We start from the raw sequence: 19,701 nt of genomic DNA, 5'->3' as shown, positions 1-19,701 counted from the left end.
ATTCATGTATTTTAAATATCTCAAGAATTATTTTAAACAATCAGTATTATTTTAGATTTAATTACACACATATGTTTGCTGTTCTCTTTATTTATTTTAGAATTACACTATTTCCATTCAGTACCATTTCATTCAGTCAGGAAAAAAGGCTCCTTTTGAGATATTTTTTGATAGAGTTCTTGTTACAAAGGATTTTCTCAGTATTTGTGTTTTGCCATTGTTTCTTCTTTCTCCTTTACCTTTGAAAAATATTTTCTTTGCATATATAATTTTAAATTGACACTTAATTCTTCTTCCACATTTTAAATATATGCATCCATAGTGTTCTGAATTATGTATGTTTAGAAGTAAACTGTGAGTGGTATTTTTGTAATCTCTTGCTGGTTTTAAGATAGTCTCTTTGTGTTTAATTTTCAGCAATTTTGCTATATTTTATTTATTTATTTATTTTAAAGATTTTATTTATTTATTTGAGAGAGAGAGACAGTGAGAGAGAGCATGAGCGAGGAGGTCAGAGAGAGAAGCAGACTCCCCGTGGAGCTGGGAGCCGGATGCGGGACTCGATTCCAGGACTCCAGGATCATGACCTGAACTGAAGGCAGTCGTCCAACCAACTGAGCCACCCAGGCATCCCAATTTTGCTATATTTTAAATGTATTTTTTTCTTGTGTTTTTAATCCATTTCATAGTGTAGAAATCTAAAGTCTATAGTTAATGTTTATTCTTTCCAATTAAAAAAAAATCTCAGTCAGATTTCCTTCTATTCTTTCTTCTTCAGTTTATATTCTTTCTCCTTCCCCTTTGGGATTACAGTTACATATATGTTAAATCATTTCACCATGGTCTGTACAATGATAGCACTCTCATTCCTTTCCTTTTGTAAACCTCTTTGTTTCAACGTGGCTATTTTGTGTTAGCATATATTTAAATTCAGTAACTTCATTTCTACTATTTATAATTTGCTTTCAAATGCATTTATTGAATAGTTTCAGATATTAATAACATCTCAGCAAAAGAATGTGGTATTGATTCCTATTAGATTTTCTAATTTCTTGTACAAATTTTTGTATTTTTATATATTTTCCTTAAATATTATAGTTATTTAGTATAGTTATAATTATTTAATGTTTGATAATTTAAAAATCTATATCATTTATGGATCTTTCCTTTGTCCCTTTTAGCTCTTGAATTTCAGTCATTGGGATTTGTATTTATTATATCTTGTAAATTTTATTACATGTCAGATACTATGTTTACAAAAGTTGGGTCTCTGGGATGATGTTACCTCTTTTCAGAGAAGTTAAAATTTTCTTCTTGTACGTAGGTGGAGTAAAAGCAAATCATCTGGGGCACCTGGGTGACTCAGTTAAGTGTCTGCCTTCAGCTCTGGTCATTCTGAACCCGGATCAGACTTCTTGCTCAACAGAGTCTGCTTCTGCCTCTCCCTCTGACCCTCCTCTCCCCAGCTCCTGTGTCTCCCACTCACTTTCTCTCAAATAAATAGATAAAATCTCTTGAAAAAAATAAAGGCAGATCATCTTGAGAGTGATTTGTTTCCATTTTATTATTATTTTTTCTAGATAAAAACTTTCAAGAGCCTCTAAAAATGGTCTGCAGTTCCTGTTATGTCCCTTTATCTTTGTGGCCCTGAATCCAATTTTTGTATCCATATCCTGTGAGATTTCTAACACTTATTTTTAGCATTTTTTAGCCTTTTGACATCTGCTCTCTGCTTTGTTAGTGGGAATCTTGCCTCAAAAAATGGAGCTTGGAGTTACCAAGTATCTTGAGAGTAATTACATACAGAATGGCTCTCTTCTTTGTGTTTCTCTTTTCTGCTATATTTTAGAAGATACCTTTCCTTCAATTTTCATTAAGTGTTGGGTAGGTTTCCTTTAATTCTTCTTCCTCCCCATACTCTTTCTTTCTCCCATCTGAGATTACAGTTCTGTGTGCCTGTGTGTATGTGTGTAAATATGCTTTCTGCCTTTGTTAGGAGAATCCTAGTTTCTGTGATAAATAAAATGTAAATTTCAATGACTTAACAAAATATGTGTTTACCTTATAATCATGCAACAATATAATAGATGCCTTCCTGATTAATGAGAAATTTTCCTTTCCATGACCATTCAAGAATCCAGGCATTTCAGTCTTTTTTTTTTTAAAGATTTTATTTATTTATTTGACAGAGAGAGATCACAAACAGGCAGAGAGAGAGAGGAGGAAGCAGGCTCCCGGCAGAGCAGAGAGCCTGATGCGGGACTCTATCCCAGGACCCTGAGATCATGACCTGAGCGGAAGGCAGCGGCTTAACCCACTGAGCCACCCAGGCGCCCGGCATTTCAGTCTTTTAACATCGGTTTTACAGAGCCTAGGAGTCTTCTATTTTCATGAAGTTTTATTTAATAAAAAATTGACCTAAGTGTGACAAATATCATTTCCACTTACATTTTATTGACAAGAACCATAGCTACATTTAGAAGCAAGAGGATTGGAAATTGCTACCCTTGAATTGTCAGCTGACTTAGAAAGACTCGACATTATGAAAAGAAAGCATAGTTTTCTTTCTTTTTTCCTTTAAAATATGTTTATTACCTTTTTAATAACACTAAAAAAAATCAATCTGATTTGAATCGAACAATGAGCAAACATACACACACACATACATATATATATATATATATATATATAAAATTTATAACATCATTTCGACATGGAAATAGGCAAAGATTCTAGATTGTCAAAGTGAAATTACATGGTAGAAATGGTATTGGCAAGTCTCACTCTGTGGGTACGGTTCCTGGCAAACCCAAGTGAAATGAGTAAAAATTGAAAAAGAAGACAGTAATAGGATAGTATTATGAAATAATCCCATTTTTATAAAACTACACATGTGCATACAAAAATTTAAAAATATGTTATAATTCTATTTACTATTGTATATGCCCACATTAAAATGTTAAGTTAAAAATACAACATAAAATTTGGGGAAAAAAATTGGGAACCACCTGGATTGCTCAGCCAATAGAGCATGCAACTCTTGATCTTGGAGTCATGAGTTTGAGCCTCATGTTGGACATAGGGATTACATTTTAAAAAATTGAGTAGGGATACCTGGGTGGCTCAGTCATTAAGCATCTGCCTTCAGCTCAGGTCATAATCCCGGGGTGCTGGGATCAAGCCCTGTATCAGACTCCCTGTGCAGCAGGAAAGCTGCTTCTTCCTCTCCCCCTCCCCCTTCTGTGTTCCCTCTCTCTTGTGTCTCTCTGTCAAATAAATAAATAAAACCTTAAAAAAAAATTAAAAATTGAGTAAATAAAAGCTCTACAAGGGGCGTCTGTGTGGCTCAGCCAGTTAAACATCTGCCTTTGGCTCAGGTTATGATCTTGGGGTCCTGAGCTCAAGTCCTTCATTGGGTTCCCTGCTCAGTAGGGAGTCTACTTCTCCCTCTCCCTTCACGCCATCCCCTATCCCTGCTCATGTGTGTGCTCTCTCTCAGATAAATAAATAAAATCTTTTTTTAAAAAAAGCTCCACAAGACTTAAAATATAACTTGTTTTGAGCATCATTTTAACTCATGTTCAAGACTTAATTTAATGTTACTTCCTTTCCTATACCTCTATTCTGAAATGTATCTTAAAGAGCAGTGCATATGAACATGTCTGACACCCAACATTTTTGTGATGCCTTTAGGAAAGGTGTATGGTACTTGATTTTTATATCCCCAGTACTTAGCATTTGGTCATTTTTTAGACAGTGTATTAAAATACTGAAACTTTTGTTGTAATTTTCAAGTGCTTGATAAGAATAATGAGTATGTCTCTGTACACTTTATGCTAACATTTAAATGCATTATACTAAGTACATGTAATTTTGTCCTTCAACAAATAAGAATGACATATAGCTATTTTTTGTTATTTTTTATAAAAGACAGTCAAATTATTATTCTGCTTTTAAAAACACCTTTATTTGCTTTTACAGACAAAATATTTTCAGGATGATTTTTTTATTATACTCAAGAAGTCTATTTTTAGAAATAATTCTGTGTCTGCAATAGATTTCCTCTCAATATTGAAATATCTTTAATGACTTTCAGTGGTAAATGTTTGTCCTGGAAAAATTAGAATGGATGGCAGGTCTGAGTAATAAAATAAGCCATTGGTTGTCAGGATACTTTTATTAGTAAAAATTTTCCCATAGAACTTAAAATTTGCCCATACAACTTAAAATTAGCATTATTAATGCAATAATATAAATGACTTCTGGCAAAGCTTGATATTTTAGATATTTAGATATTTAGATTTTTAATTTTTTCTAATAAATCTCATTGAAATGTGAAAGCTAAATATGGGAGCAATTGATGTGACACATTACTTTAGCAATATTTACTGAGAGACAAATATTTTATATCTCACCATTAGTGTCTTTGGGAAAGACCAAATGTAGATAGGTGTATTTTAATGGCAAAATCATTAGTATGTTATTGATTTCAAGAGGAAGAAATATCAATAGGTATATCAATAATAGGAAATAACATACTTCAATATAGAAAAATCTTAACACTGCATCAGGAGCATTTTTAAACTTCCAGGGAAACAAAAATCAGGGCTGAATCACACAAGTGAATAGATTTTTAAAAAGGCAATTTAGTCAAATATTTGTTCTAAAAGAGTCTTGCCTTATCCATCCAATATAAATACATGTTTTTATTTTTTTAGACACTGAAGTGTTACAGATTTACATATTTTCTATTATTTTGAGCTCAGTGACAGGATTATACCTAAATCATTTTGTTATTTTATAACAGTAATTTTTATGTTATCTCTTACTGCCTAAGCTTTTAATATTTTACTTTATTTTCTGAAATGAATGAATTAAAAAGTACCAATCCATTTAAAATAACATCATGAGTTTGATCAACATGATTACAAATGAAAATATTTTTCTATCCCAAATATTTGGATTTATCAGACACTTAATTTTTTAATTCTCAGTGCTTTATCAATGGCTTTTCTGGGTTCTTTAAATATATTCATAAAGTATTTGTAGTGTATACAAATGATTATGATGGCAATATTGATGACACTGGAGAGGAAGAGGAGGATGATAAAAAAGACAAAGTTGAAGTTTTTATAATTTTCCAGGCATTCTGAGAATACAGATAAATAATTCATTAAAAGTTTTTTAGGACTGTGCCTTCCATGATGAATACTTAATATGTTCTGTTATTATTGTTAGGGAAATATGCCATTTTGCCTCATCTTAATATATCTTCACTTTTACTCAAAATACTTATTTAAATGAAAAAGAGATATAATACAAATTTTTAAAATTTAATGAAAAGGAAAGTATATATATTAGAATTTTGATAATTCAAAAAATAATTTTCTTTCTTAAAATAAACACTGTCCATTCTTATGGATAATTCTTTTCTGTCTGTTTTTTTCTTCTAAAACAAATCTTTAAATCTTCACTTCAAAATTGATCAACAATATGACCCTAGTTATTTAATTCTCTGTATCTGAAGCAGTGTCTTTACCACCTATACTACTTAAAATATGATGGAAATTTTTATTCCTACCATAATTTTTTATTTTTATTTATTTATTTTTAAGACTTTTACTTTTTTATTTCACACAGAGAGAGAGAGGGAGCAAGAAGGGGGAACAGCAGAGGGAGAGGGAGAAGCACGCTGCCTGCCGAGCAGAGAGCCCTATGCAGGGCTCAATGCCAGGATCCTGGGATCGTGGCCTGAGCCAAAGGCAGATGCTTAACCATCTGAGCCACCGGGTGCCTCTACAATAGTTTTGTAATTGATAATTAACAGACAGTGTTCTATTAGTACAGTAGTATACTATCTGTATATATATGTACATTAGTACATATGGTATATATAGTACATTAGTATATTAGTACAGACGTACAATGTAGTAATTCAGCAATTTTACACTCAGTACTTGTCAAGATATGAGCACTCTTAATCTTCTTTATCTACTTCACTGCTTCCGTGCTCCCACCTCCCCTTTGACAACCACCATTTTGTTTTCTGGATTTTAGAGTCAGTTTTTTGTCTCTCTTCTTTTCCCCTTTGTTTGTTCATTTGTCCTTTTTTTTTTTTAATTCTCCATAGGAGTGAACATATATGTTCATAATTTTGGCTTATTGCCTAACAAGTGACTTTTGAAATTAAAATTATTTTTAATTACATGAAAAACTTTTGTTATTGCTATATTCCTAAATCGCTTTCCAAAAAAACCATGTTAACATTCTGTTCACCTATAAGGTATAAGAGCATTTATTTCACTGAATTTTAATGGAGTTTAGTATTTTTGTTACCTCTAATCTTTCTTCATAGATGACCAGAATGAAAAAACATATTTTTATTGTTTATTTGATGACTAGAAAGGTTAAAATTATTCCCATGAAGTTTTTTTTTTAATTTTGTCCTTATTTTTATGGAAATTTTCTGTATAAGATGTGTTCACTTTGAATGAGTATACCCCTACTACCACGAATTCACATCTATGAGTCTATTCATTCAGCCAGTATTGATTAACACTGATCATCCTTACAAGGCACAATTGCAGGATCTTTAAATACAGCAGTGAACAAAATATATGAAAATGTCTGTCCACATAGGACTTTCCAATAATAAATAAACTAAGCAGAGTGTCAATTACATTAGATGTTAATAAGTGCCATAGAATAGAAAGGTTTCTTATGGAGAGCTTGTAATTTTAAGTATGAAGTAGTGAGCTGTGTGGATAAATAGGGAAAGAAAATTCTAGAAAGGGTGGAGGGCATGTGCAAAATTTGTTAGAAACAATCTTACATAGGGTATCAGGGAGCAAAGATTCCAGTGAATTGGAAGGAAGTGCAGGCTATTAGGGAATGAGATCAGAAAAGTAATTTGTGACCAGATGTTGTGGTTTATGCTATGTAAGTGAGATAGACACTCTATGCAAAATTTGTTTCACATGTTGAACTGATGTTGACACATACATATGCCAATTAAGTACAAATTCATTACACACATAGTGTAACTTTTGGAGGAAGAACAGGACATGCTTCCTAGTGGGTTTGAAAATGGGAAGCTGACTTGGGTGTGGTTAAGGGACAGTACTGAGCCAAGAGCTCCTAAGCATGAACATGGATGGGGCTTGCATGGTTTGAACTTCCTGCTTCTGCCAGGGAGAAAACATCCTAGCTTTCTTACACCTTTCCCAGATGTGGAGCAAGAGGAAATTGAAATGTCAGCTGTCAAACGTGAAAAGTGAATCCCCTAAGTTACATTCAACTTATAATTAGAAGGGAAGCCATTTGAAGGTATTGAGCAAACCGAGTTGTGACATATTCTGATTTAGTTCTACCTGGAATGCTGTGAGTGTTATGTGGAGAACTGAGAGGGTGAGTAAAGGAAGATGCTTGGAAGCCAAATATAAGCACTTGCTTCAGTGAAAGATAATAGGGGTTCAAAGCAAGAGGTTAGCAGTAGAGGTGGTGGGAACTGATTAGGTTAAGAATTTATTTTGAAAGAAGGAATAGCAAGATTTGTTTATGAAATAGACATTTGTAATTTTTTCAGCCAGCTAGAGCTAGATCATGGAGAAGTGATAGAAAGTTGAAAATACATTAAGGGAATAACTGTAATGTTTGATCATGTTATCTAAAACGGATTGAAGGAAAATGAGAATGTGAGGTAGGTGGAGTCCAGTAACTAATATCAAAGGATCAGAATGGTTTAAGGTCCCATTTAGATTAAGGAGTTGTATTTAGTGCATGAGAAGGAATGGAAATGAGTATGATCATAAATAATTTTAAGATCTGTGAATGTGGGTAAATACCGCAGGAAGAATGAAGAAAAAATAGTTTTTATCAGATGTCAAACTTGACTGAATTTAGTTAAAAAGAAAGTGGGAATAGAAATTGAAAATAACAAGTAAAAACAGCTGTTTTGAAGAAAAGGTTCATTTACTTATTTATTCTAATGTAAAAGAAAGGCAAGATCATAAAGGGACAGAAAATAAAAGGATACAAAAAAAATAAAATAAAATAAAAGGATACAAGAAATCTCTACCTACTGCCTTCTGCAGTTGTACTTGGAATCTGAGTACTAGTTACAGTTACAAAACTGTATAATAAATTAAAAGACATATAATAGGATTCTTTTGACAGTCATCTTTGTGGCTGTAAAGAAAGGTGGTCATTAGGATTACAAAATTCCTGGTATAGTATTATTCATATGTTATCAATGTGTCTATAACTTAATACTATTAAAATAATCTAATCCATACTTATATCTCAGATGATGAATGTAAACATTTTTTCTGTGTTTTTACCATATTTACTTAAGTCTTTTATTTAAAGTCCATTTCTTTTCTACCCAAAATAGTCTGAGTCAATATTTAAAAAGAAAAAAATTAAAAAAGAAGGGGGGAAAAGAGCCCTTCTATGTTTTTATTTGTGTATACCATCCTCTTTGATATATTTTGAAGGCTTAATTTTACTTGACAAGTATGATAAATTAGAAATTGCCAAATAGAAAGTATTACCTGTTGTAATATTCTTTGGATTTAGAAACACATACAGGAATAAAGAGAGAGTACTAAATTCAACGTTTGAGAATAGTTATGCTGGTTTCATAAGCTTTAACATCAGAGGTTTGAGGAATTTCCAATCTCACAGTCAAAAGTACTAATTGCTTATAAACAAAATGATTTTACCAATCAAAAGTACTAATTGCTCATAAACAAAATGATTTTACCAATCAACTGGTTCATACATTTGAAAACACAAGTAGTATTTCTATACATAGTGTACTTTAATAAAAACTAAGTAAAAATACACACACAAATAAATCTTTAGTTATGACTTGCAATTTTTTATTTAGTGTAGTTGACACACAATGCTCAATGCTACATTAATTTCAGGTATACAACATAGTAATTCAACAAGTGAACATAATGGCTCTGCTCACCACATGTAGTTACCATCTGTCACCTTACAACACTATTACAAAACTATTGACTAAATTCCCTATCTGTACCATTCATTCCATGACTTACTCATTCCATAACTGGAAGCTTGCAGCTCCCAACTCCTTTCTGCCCATTTGCATCCATTGCCCATCCCCCCACATCTCTAGCCTCTGGCAGCCATCAGTTTGTTCTGTTTATAGGTCAGTCTGATTCTGCTGTTCATTTCTTTATTCATTTGTTTTTCTTTTTAGACTCCATATGTAAATAAAATTATGACTGTCTCTGACTTATTTTACTTGAGTTAATACCCTCTAGGTCCATCTGGTTCAGTTTTTAAAAAGAACACATACAATAGCCTTTCTTCTCTAAAAGCCATCTTTTAATGAAAATCTGAACAACTTCAAATGTTTTCTTCCTTTGGACATAAAATCAGGGAATTTTAAGCTATTTTTCATTTTCCATCTTTCTAATTGACTTTTATGTTTTTATTTATAAAATGTTTATTTTAAGTCATTATATTAAGATTTTCATTTCAAGACTAATAGAATAGGTTTATTTTAACTGTTTTGGTATTCTTTACAGCTAAACAAGTCATTTCTAAAATATCAGAAAGACATTTGTATTTCTCATCAAGGGAAAAAAAATATGGAAAATAAATTTCATCCTCAATGAGGTAATTGTACTACAAGAATTCTAATATATTAGTAACTGAATCTGTAGTATGAACAGAAAGAGTTACATAGTAAAACATTGTGATATCAGAATTTGTTTCTTTAACTGATGTATTTTTTTAAGGTCTATAAAATAGAAGCTACTATATGGAATGAGGTAATAAAATTAAATGAGTACATAATATAAATAGGAAAAAGCAATAAAATTAAAGTCATTGTGGAAAAATGGTAAGTGCTGGATTGGTACAGGGAAATACTTCACTTTTAGTAGTTTATTTAAGTACAAATTGAATGCAAAATTATGTAAATAATAAATATTTTTGAAGCACTTCTGCTAAAATATAGATTGCAAGGCCTATGTTCTCAATATCATATCTGATTGCCCGCATTTCAGCATAGTATTTAAGAATCATCTGGAAATATGCTTGAGTCTAAATATCTTCCCCACTAGGAGGATCTGTGAATTCTATTTTGAGTTAAATCTGATTTTTACAAAGTTTGGGTGGGTAACACACAATTATTGAATACATTGAATATGGTCTGAGTGATAATTTGAGCACCTAGGAAAAGCATCCAGGGATGGGTCATAGTTTCTAGAATTTAAAGTGTGGACAAGAAGGTGTAATTTTAGATGATAATTATTGAAATTGAACAAATACAGTTTCTGAAATAGACACGTATGGAGACTAGACCCAGGACAGGGTACTAATTAAGAAGAATGCAGTAAGAGAGGAAAAATCAAGTTAAAAATAAATTGCCCTACTTCACAGTTTTGCCTAAGCATACAAGAATACTAACTTCTTGTAAAATAACTTTTTTTTTTTTTGTAAAAATAACTGATCAGGAATGTCTATTCCTGGACCTTTTTGATTTGATCAGGACTCTGAATTTAAAAATAATTTTAAATTGCCAAATGATAATACCATAGTATTTTTAAAAGCACACTATAAATTCCAATAGTGTATCAGTGATTATATGAGGATTAAAGACTTAAATTTTACAATGAAAAGAACATGTATAAATGACTAAATCAAATTTCAAAAGATTTGTATGTAGAGAAAGTTTCAATAATACCTGAAGTATTGGAATGCTTGGGTGCCTCAGTTGGCTAAGCTCTCCCTCTCCCTCTGCCCCTGCTCTTGTGCTCTGTCTTGTGCACTCTGTCTCAAATAAATAAACAAGATCTTAAAAAAAGAAAAGACCTGAATTATTGAAAATACAGTGTTCAAAGAGGTAGTGAATAGAAGTAAATTGTTATTTTACTAATTTCTTTTGTATACCTATTTCACATGTATTACAGAATTCCAGGAAGAATCTAATTATTCATTTAAGTCTTCATGCCTTAGGAAAAGAAATGAAGAGAAATTTGTAACTTTTTGCTTAGAAAAGCCAATATACATGGTATTTAAAATTTTGCGAAGTCTTTTAATAGGTGTATCATGTTTCACACACCCACAGATACAAGAATGAATACAAATTATTATTTTTACCACTTTCTAGATCAAGTTGTCAATTTAAAAATTATGAAATTTTATCTAGTAATAGAATATTAGGTTTGAAAGGGATAGATAGCTTTTATAATGCTAATTTCTTATAGAATTTTAATGCTAAGACTGGCATATAAAATTTATTAAAGGAAATTCCCATTGATAAAAGAGGAGGGTAGGGGGTGCCTGGGTGGCTCAGTGGGTTAAAGCCTCTGCCTTCGACTCAGGTCATGATCCCAGAGTTCTGGGATCAAGCCCCGCATCAGGCTCTCTGCTCTGCAGGGAGCCTGCTTCCTCCTCTCTCTCTGCCTGCCTCTCTGCCTACTTGTGATCTCTGACTAATAAATAAAATCTTTAAAAAAAAAAAAAGAGGAGGGTAGGAAGACTTCACTGAAGCTTATTTTATAATCTATTTAATATTTTAGTGTATATTTCCCCAAAGATGGAAAGTTGCATAATCATTTTCCCTTAATACATTTACCATGGAATTATCTGTCAGATAGCTTTTTTGGGGAACTTACAAATTCTTTTCATCCTTCCCCAAATCTGAATTTCTTTTATGCATTATTTTTATATGAAAATTGATTTCTATATAGTCTTATCACAGCTTTGAGATTTTCAATCCCAAAAGGGAGACCATGAAGAAAATATTTTCTCATTGTATGATTTATAAAGGAGGACATTGGAACTAGCTAGAAAAGAGATACATAAAATGGAAAACACCATGGTTATGTAAGGCAGGACTAGAAATTTCTTCAAGGAAGCCCTGGAATGGTCATGAAAATTGGGGAAAACTAACACTGAATTTTGGGATTGCATTCCTATCTCTTTTTTTTTTTTTTTTTTTTTTAAGTATAGGTGTTACTGACATTTTATTTATTTATTTAAGAGAGAGACAGAGTGAGAGAGCATGAGAGGGGAGGTCAGAGGAAGAAGCAGACTCCCCATGGAGCTGGGAGCCTGATCTGGGACTCGATCCCAGGACACTGGGATCATGACCTGAGCCAAAGGAAGGCAGTCGCTCAACCAACTCAGCCACCCAGGCACTCCTACATTCCTGTATCTTTTGATTTGGGTAGTGATGTTCAGACAAGTGGCAGTTGCAGGATATAGTCACGATGGTGTTCTAACAAAAAGTTACTATTTAAAATGTTGTTGCAACAGAAATAAGGAGTTCGTTAAAACATATACATCAGCAAGTGAGAATTGTCCTCAGATTGATCAGTAAAGTAAATCACACTTTCACAATAAATTATTTTGCATTCTGGGAGCCGTGTGAGTGCTTTTGGAGCATCCCAATATTGTTCATTAGTCTGCACAAATGCAGTGACTGAATATAGAACATTTGTCTGAAAGGAAAAATCAATGGATAGAAATTTTATGAACTCATCTCTAAAAATAAATTTACTATTGTAAGAAAACATTTGACAAACCAAAATGGAGGTACATTCTACAAAAGATATATCTTCCGTAAAATGTCAGTCATGGTGAACAAGGAAAGACAGAACTGTAAAAATTAGAAAAGATCTAAGAGATAGGATTAAATGCAACATATTACCATGGATCATGCCCTAGAACAGAAGAAGAACATTCCTAGGAAAATCAAATCAAAGTCTGTAGTTTGGTTAGTATTGTATCAAAGTTAGTGTCTGTTCTGCGGGATACACGATGGTTATGTAAGATTTTAAAATTAAGGGAAGCTGAATGAAGGCTTAATGGGAATTCTCGGTATTATATGTGCAAGTCTTCTGTAAATCTAGAATATTTCAAAATGAAGTTTAGAAAAGACACCAGAACAAATCATTAAAATATATCTAGGAAAGAAGCAATGTTACCTATGAATTATTTGTAAAATACTCATTGTCTTAAATATTGTTAATTTGTGCTTTATGATTAGTATATGGCTTCAATGTTTTCTTTTATGAAAATCAAAATATCAAATAAGGCTCTCATAAATTCATGTAAAATCTAAGTTCGTTATCTTTTTTTCCTCTAAGGTATATGTTCATCAATTATTACTTATACTAACATATCTTTAGTTAGTGGGTTTAACATGTTTGAAATAATATTGTTTGAGAAAATATTGACTATAAAGAAGATATGGAGATAATACATAGAATCTTGATATTGATGCTCCCACATTTCTTTTTTTTATAATTTTATATCTTTACATTAAAACCTTTAGCATATTACTGACAATAAATTTTAATTCTGTCTGATAGTTCCAACATCTGTGATTCAGTTGTTGCTTTGTCCTTTTACACTATTTTTCTTATCTTTTTGTATGCCTGATAGCTTTTGTTGAAATTCAGCAGAATTACACTGTTAAATGTTAATCAGTTCTCCTTAGCCTACCGGTTAAGAGGCTGAGCAGTGGTGTAGGGCAAGGTGGGGAATGGAGGCCAGGTGAGATTTTTTTTTTCTTCTCCTCAAACTTCACTCTAAAGCAAGCACTATGATTCTGGGTTTTGATGGTGTGGCCTTCCTGGTGCTCCTGCGACTCTCCCTACTATAGTTCTGAGCCCAATATATATTCCTGCCTCTAGTCTCTTTCCCAACACAGAGATCAGAAATGCTACTTTGGCTCATAGCTATCTCTTCCAAATCCTCAACCATCCCCTGAGAAAGAGCAGTCCCAAATGCCCATCTTACCTCTCTCAATTTCTGTATTCCCCTGGATATTAGCCAGAGAGCACCTCTTTATCACACATACAGAAATTTCTTCAGTTAACATCATTTTTCCAGATATTTTTATTTTCTTCTGTCTTTACTAAAGTAAAAAGTCCTTGAAAATACTTAAATGAATCTATCTGTAAAAAATAAAATAAAATGAAGTAGGACCCAGATGGTATGCCTTACAATGTTGAAGGTGACAAAAGCAAGCAAACATATAAATAATACATTCATATATTTTTGCCATGTGGGTTTTGCCTCACCAAAATGAAATAAATATATCTTAAAAGTAGTGTTGTAGTTAAAGCAAAGGAGATGATACTCCTGTTTTGTAGGTGTGTGTCCATGTGCATGTGCTGTGTGTGTTTCTGTGTGTGTTTGGTATGTGTGCTTTTTTATACCTTACAAAAATTGCTGTGGTTTTATGGTCAGCTTTCGATTGTTACGTAAATAAGGACAAAGGTAAAAATACTTTCCAATGTATTTGCTGGTAAATAATAGAGAAAGACTGGAATGACTGAATGGAGACACTAGTAAAAAATGTATGACAAAATGTAACAAGTAAACTTTATAACTCTTGAAAGTTGTCTGTAGACTACCTACATGGACTAAGGTTATTACACTAATCAAACTTCCATTGCACACAATATAACCTTTTGACAACATTAATTTTAAAAACTGTGCTAATTTTAGTTAATTTATATGATGTTGAAGGTTGAGCTGGAGGACAATATGTATATGTTTGATAGATTCCATAAAAGAACTATATTTTTTCTTCTAAAGGTTAGATAACTTTAATGTTTTAATTAATGTATACCTGTTTATTTTCTTACTCATATAAATTATAACTAGGACCAATGTAGGTCATATAATCATTTATTGTTTTTAATGAAGGATTTTTTTTCTAGTCCTCATTAAATAGTATAGGCAGAGTGAATGGATTTTTATGATCTTTTATCTTATTAGTTTATAAATTTTTAATACAAACTGAAATAAAAAATATTTACAACCTTTATTGATAACTACTATTCTTTCATTTATTTTTTTATTTTTAAAATGTCTCATTAGTCGATCTAGGTACTGACCTTGGAACTTATAAACTTAAAGTCATTGTTCTGTGTGTGTCAAAATTCAGTGCAGACACTGTCATTACATCGTGGTAGGTCCTATAGTGTAGGGGAGATGAGGGAAATGCCTCAGGAGCAAAATGAAGGAGTCCCATAATTTGCATCATGTGGTTATTTGAAGGTTTGTTGAAGAAGGTACATTTTTATCTGGGTCTTCAAGGACAGAAAAAAAAATTGCCACAGGAATTGCAGTACTAGTGCTTACTCCAGAGATCCAAATGTATTAATCCAAAGGGGCACCTGCACCCCAATGTTCATAGCAGCAATGTCCAAAATAGCCAAAGTGTGGAAAGATCTGAGATGTCAATCAACAGATAAATGAATAAAGAAGATGTAGTGTATGTATATACAATGGAATATTACTCAGCCATCAGAAAGGATTAATAGCTACCATTTACAATGATGCGGATGGAATTGGAGGATATTAGGCTGAATGAAATAAGTCAGTCAGAGAAACACAATTATCATATGGTTTCACTCATATTTGGAATATAAGAAACAGCACAGAAGAATATAGAAGAAGGTAGGGAAAACTGAATGGGAAGTCATCAGAGAGGGAGAAAAACTATGAGAGACTCTTAACTATAGGAAACTAACTAAAGGTTGCTGAAGGGAAAAGTGGTAGAGAGATGGGTAATTGGGTGATGGGCGTTAAGGAGGGCTAGTCATGTGATGAGTACTGGGTGTTATATGCAACTGATGAGTTATTGAACACTACATGTGAAACTGATGATGTACTATCTGTTGGCTAATTAAATTTAAAGAAAAAAAGATAGATAGAAAGAAAGAGAACTGCCAGATGTGGTATAATGTAGAGCCTCCAGGCAAGGGTAAGAGCAGTAGCTTTGAGGCAGTAAATTGTGTGATCTGGTTGGGAGATAGGAGGTTCATCAAGTTTGGGCTATGGTAACTGGAGAGATAAGGGATAAAACTTAGCTTGAGCTAAGGTGTGTGGGAGGCTTCATGTATTTGTCAGAGAGCAGATATTTATTTTTGGAATGTAATCTTAATAGCAGCATAAAACATATTATGATGTAGGAAGAGAATAATGTTGCCTATATAACTACTTCCAAAAATAAAATATTTCTCCAGAGATAGATACCAGTTCCAATCCGTAGAGCCCCAGGGAAATATATTTGGAATCCTCAAAGTACTACCTTTGTCCACATTAACGGGTTAGAAATATATATGTCTAGTCCCAGAGTATCCAGTTACTATCATATGAACATAACTATTATGGAAAACCTTACACAGGATTTCCTTAGCCATCCTAAATTACTTCTCTTAGCAGTAATCAGATGGTTTACGACCGAAAACCCCCTGTAATTCCCATCACCTATAAAGAATTGAGTCATTTCATTTATAACATTGTGTATCATCCGAAGTTAGTCTTTAAAAATTCTCTTTTGGGACGCCTGGGTGGCTCAGTTGGTTAAGCAACTGCTTTTAGCTCAGGTCATGATCCCAGAGTCCCGAGATCCAGTCCCGTATCCCGCTCCCAGCTCCACGGGGAGTCTGCTTCTCTGTCTGACCTTCGCTCCTCTCATGCTCTCTCTCACTCTCTCTCTAGAGTAAATAAATAAAATCTTTTTTAAAAAAATTCACTTTTGTTACACTGGTATTGATGGTACAGTCAATTGTCTAATTTATTTTTTTTAAATGTATTTTTAACATAATCTGAGCACTGAGCTAGCAAGTGTTTGGTTTACAAATTTTTTTTTTAACTTAAGGAGTTTAGAAAGTAATAGTTGTGTTGGTTTACAAATTAAGTGTTTGGTTTACAAATTAAGCTTTTTTTTAAACTTAAGGAGTTTAGAAAGTAATAGCTGAAATACATGAATAAACAGGAAATTAAAATATTGTGAAAAATGTCTCATCAGGAATAAGAAGTCATGTGTCTTTCTAATAGTAATTTGTGGCACCTTCTAACTATGTTCTTAATTTTCATTTCTCTCTAAACCAGTCTATTATTAAAAATACTTATATAATTAAAAATAATTTCATATTCCCTGAAAATATGTGCTTTGATCTATTGAAATGTGACTTTCTTTAGCATTCAGAATATGTCATTGATTTAGAAATAGCAGGAGTAATGAACATTTATTTAATGATACCATGGAAAAAACAGAATCTATAAAAACATTAGGGTACAAGTAATGATCCATGGACAAGCATGGACATGCACATAACACACTGATTCTCTGACTCTGAGAGAAATAATATAAAAAATAAGTAAGATATTTATTGAAATATGACCATTGGGCACATTTAAATTCTTTTAAGTAAAATATGTAAGAGACTTAAAGTAATGCGTATATCTGTTCCTGCTATTCAATGATCTCTATTTAGGCAAGTAAACTCAATAAAGTCAAGTTCTTAAGTAGTCTGCTACAAAAAAATATCTTCAGAGAATAGTCAAAAGAAAGCCTCTTGGGAATATCGAAGCCTGCCGCTCTTTGTACATAGACACATTAGACAAGAAAAGTTTCAAAAAATGATGAACAATGCTTGTGAAATGATTGCTTACATTTTTATGCACAATATAGTACTTTGTTTACAGTATGCGAAATGGCAGGTTCCAAAGCTCCTTTTCAAAATGTGCATAATGATCTGTGAAAACACAAATTTATCTATTGTAACAAGCTGTGCAGCTCTGTGTGATAGCTAGAGGCAAGAGTGATCTTCTGATAATCTACTGTTTACTGACAGTCCAAAATGCGTCTTTGAGGAAAAACTGCCATTATTTCCTCTGTTTCCTTCACAGATGAAGTCAAAGATCCTTGAAGCAGAAGCTGAGTATGAAGAGGCTGTGTTCAGACCCAGTTCAAGGCAAGTAGACAAATATGATTTTAGAAAGCAAACATTGGCATTAGGGGACAATTACTAAGTTTTCCTAACCTTTTTCTTGTGGCATTTGAAATGACAAATAGATTGGGGCAATATGTGTGCATGTCACCTAATTAAAAATAAAGATATATGCCTTAGGTAATAACACGGCTCATTTCAGAAAGAGACTTTTAAACGGGTTGAATAGAACTGCAGCAAAATATCTAATAGGGAAGAAAGAAGGAACCCAGACTCCGTGGCTAAAAGAAAAAAGCACTGCAAATAAACAAATAAGCCAAATCAAAACAAACAAAACCTGCCAAGAGAAGCCAAGACAAAGAAAAGATTAAGCAATCCCAGGAATAGTAAATGTACTAGAACATGACAGACTACTAAAATCTGATTATACAGATGAAGAAGAAAATCAAGTACACAAAATAAGAAAGCTGAATTAAACAGGAACTTCTTATGGATCCTGGATTCGAAGCCCACTCATTCCTACAAGTCCATACCCTGATGGCATTTGTTGGATGTGGTAGAGAACTGAGATTTCCCATCATCATATGATTGAATGTAAAAGGATGGTTAAATAACTTTCATAATCAAATCATTGAACTGAGAAATATTCATGTACTGAAAACAAACAAAGGAATGAGGAAAACAATTCAGTTTGGCTTTTGTCTGCATGTATAAGTGGAACAAAAACAGACTAACACCCTAAATGTCCTATAGGCTGAATTGGGAGCACTGTCCCAGAGGTGGCTTTTGCTGGTTCCCACTCTGTGGTTAGGATGAAAACTGAAGGAGAATTCTTTCCTCTGCCAGGATGCAATCAGCATCCAGCGAGAAAAGCTTTTTTAGCTCACCCTTCCAAACAAATTCCTAGGGAAACAACTGGAAATATAGACTACAATGGAAATGTAAGAAATTATTTCAGTCTTTAATTTAGTATATTAATGTATTAGACAAATTTTGGAAAATGAGTAATAATTTATACTAAACAAATTTTTCATTTAAATATTCTACTTGTTATTTATAGAAGTATAAGAAACTGTATAATGCACTTGATTAAAAAAAAGTACAGTGTAAATCACAATAAATGAGCTCCCTAAGGCTAAAAGAATGTTTCAACACAAAATATTCAGCATGGAAATATTGCTTCTGGCAGACATGATGGAGAAAAGCATGTTTTAAACTAGATTTAATAATCTGCTTACTAAATTTGTTACATGGTGTACACAACATTTTCCCATTTTGCTCAATAACATGGATATATTAAATAAAAGCTTCTAATTTTATTCCTTCTTTAAAAAATATTTCTTTTTTTCCTATTAAGACCTGTCATATAGAGCTATGTTTTTCTCCTAGAATTTTTCTTAATAATGTAGCTTTGGATACACTTACTGAAAATTACTTGGTATATTTTATAATAATCTTGCTTTTATGAAGAAATCATTTCCACTATTCCTTTCCTTCAGTTGCATCATAAGACTGTTTATATTACAGTCATAATACATGAAACTTGATGGTAATAACTTTTCACCCACACTTCATTGCCTCTTAATGGCCGAAGAGACTATAATTCTGAGTTTTTAAGTTGTATTTCAACAGTGAATAGAGGTGTGGAAGTCGGGGATAGAGAATTACTGAGTTTGGTGTGAGGGGCAAGGAAGAGTTTCTGGAACATATCAATGTCCAGTGAATGTCAAGATGGATAAAGGATGGGTCTCATGGCTGTCCTCAATATCTCTTCAGAAGTTTATAGATAAATATCATTTACCTTTGAGGTGATTTTCTCTCATGTCCACGTGACCTAATTCCTTACAGACTTCATTTCTGGTACTCTCTAGGAAAAGTGTTGCACCCATGTAAACTTAAAGGGACAAAACAAAACATATAGAGAAGAATAATTCCACTCATCCTCTTTCCTCGTGCTGCC

The sequence above is a fragment of the Neovison vison genome, chromosome 13, assembly GCF_020171115.1.
Source record: "Neovison vison isolate M4711 chromosome 13, ASM_NN_V1, whole genome shotgun sequence".
Classification (NCBI taxonomy): domain Eukaryota; kingdom Metazoa; phylum Chordata; class Mammalia; order Carnivora; family Mustelidae; genus Neogale; species Neogale vison.
This window is presented reverse-complemented; position numbering follows the sequence as displayed.